Below are 2,253 nucleotides of genomic sequence, written 5' to 3'. Positions count from 1 at the left end.
GGATTGTATCTTAAATATTAAAGAAATTTGAGATAGACATGAAAGTAAGTTAAGAAACATAAATCATAGAACTATGCAAACTTTTAGTGTGAGAATAATAGTTTATGACATATCAAGCGAATGCATGAACATCATGCTGCAGATCTGATAGAGCAAAATAATCTTAAAAGTTTAACTTTTACAACTCCTGATTACAGGGTTTTTTTTTTCTTTTCATCAGATTCCCATCAGTTCACTCTGGATCCAAACACTGCATATGAACATCTCTGTCTGTCTGAAGGGAACAGAGTGGTGACTTACACTGACACACCTCAGCCGTATCCTGATCATCCAGACAGATTTAATAATACTCTTCAGGTGTTGTGTAGAGAGAGTGTGAGTGGACGCTGTTACTGGGAGCTTGAGTGGAGTGGGAGTGATGTGCGTATATCAGTGTCATATAAGAGCATCAGCAGGAAGAGATCTGTTTATGAGTGTCTGTTTGGACGTAATGATCAGTCCTGGAGTTTGTTCTGCTCTCTCTCTAGTTTCTCATTCTGGCACAATAAGAATCAGACCAAACTCCCTGTTCCCTCCAGCTGCAGGAGAATAGGAGTGTATGTGGATCACAGTGCAGGAACTCTGTCCTTCTACAGCGTCTCTGACACAATGAACCTCATCCACACAGTCCAGACCACATTCACTCAGCCGCTCTATCCTGGGTTTAATGTTTATGGATCAGTCAAACTCTCTGATCTGACAACATAAATACAGACTGTGATTCTCTGTCAATATTGGGTCACAGTTTGATTCACAAAATGAGAGCAGAGGGTCTAATTACACGCAGTATCGTTATTAACACACAGCAAAAAACACTCAGCAACACCAAGAACACTCTGGTGAGCAGAAAACCAAACCACATACAGACAAAAAAAAAAAAGAAAAAGAAATGAACCAAATGGGAATTTAAATATGCAAGACAATGAGAGATAAAACAAGGCACAGGTTGGACTGATCAGTCGACTAATAAGAAACAATAGCAACCAAAAACACAGACTAAACACAGGACAAGAAAATAAACTCAAATGAACCAAAACAGACAATAACTGTGTCTCAATTCAGATGCTGTTTCCTTCGAAGGCTTCATCTGAAGACCGACTGCATCACAGCAGCAGGAATTAAACTCGGGTCGCTGTGAGCGCAGATGCGCTGCATGTCGCCGCACTAACCGCAAGACTATTGGCGCCGACACCATAGGATTTTTTTATAGAAAATTCTGATTTAAACTTACAAAAGTAAGTGCTGGGGTTCAACCTAATTGAACGTTTAATGTTATAAAAACACTTAAATGTTGATATCTTACTAAAATATCTAATGTAGTTTATTATGTACATAAATAGATCAAGGTGCACATATTTAGACGGGTTGTGTTGTTTTCAGACTGTTGAATATCACTTTTTTAAAAGTCCAGTACAAACATTACTGTCACTCATCAACGGCAGCTGTCACACTTGCTAGACGACAAGAGCGATCCTCCGTATGTCAGACTGTCCCATTTAACAACTCTTGTGGCCTTTGAAAAACTGTTTTAGGATGCAGCACCTGAATTGGGACACAGCAAATATGTGACGTAATGTTGTTGATCACATCTTTGATATACTATACTTGATATAGTATATCAAGGTAATAACTGACTTTAAAAGATTTTATAAATAGTTGCATACTATAACTGATGTGACCAACCAGAAGAAAACTTTAAGCAACAGCTGCCAGAAGAATGGCAACGGCGTTCTTTTGACTTTTATTTAACTTGAACTGCTACTCTATGATGTACTGTAAGCGTCTTCTACAGGAGAATAGCTGATTTGCTGTAGTAAGTAAATGTTGTTTTATAGCTTGTGGCACTGTAACTGTATCTGTTTATCGTTTAATGCCAAAAGCAACCTTTCTCCTGCTTTTTTGATGACATTATTTTTGTACTTTGTCAAATGACTAAATTATCTGTTACGCCATCCTCTTTACTGTTGCTAAGTGATTTTTATGTTCTTTGGCAGTTTACACTTCATACTTCCTGCTGGTGTTGCTGTTCTATCAGTAACTGATGCTTAAAGTCCCAAATTACAACTAAACACTGATGTTGTTCAGCTTCTGTGTGCTGTATGAATTAATGCTTTTTGTATGTCCTCTTCAGCTGTATTTGAAGAGTAACTGTATGTGTTCAGATACTCTAGATTGTGTGAACACACACACACACACACACACACACACACACAC

This window comes from Sinocyclocheilus rhinocerous, unplaced genomic scaffold (assembly GCF_001515625.1).
Source record: "Sinocyclocheilus rhinocerous isolate Xijiao unplaced genomic scaffold, SAMN03320098_v1.1 scaffold54, whole genome shotgun sequence".
NCBI classification, from domain to species: Eukaryota; Metazoa; Chordata; class Actinopteri; order Cypriniformes; family Cyprinidae; genus Sinocyclocheilus; species Sinocyclocheilus rhinocerous.
Note: the sequence above shows the minus strand (reverse complement) of the source record.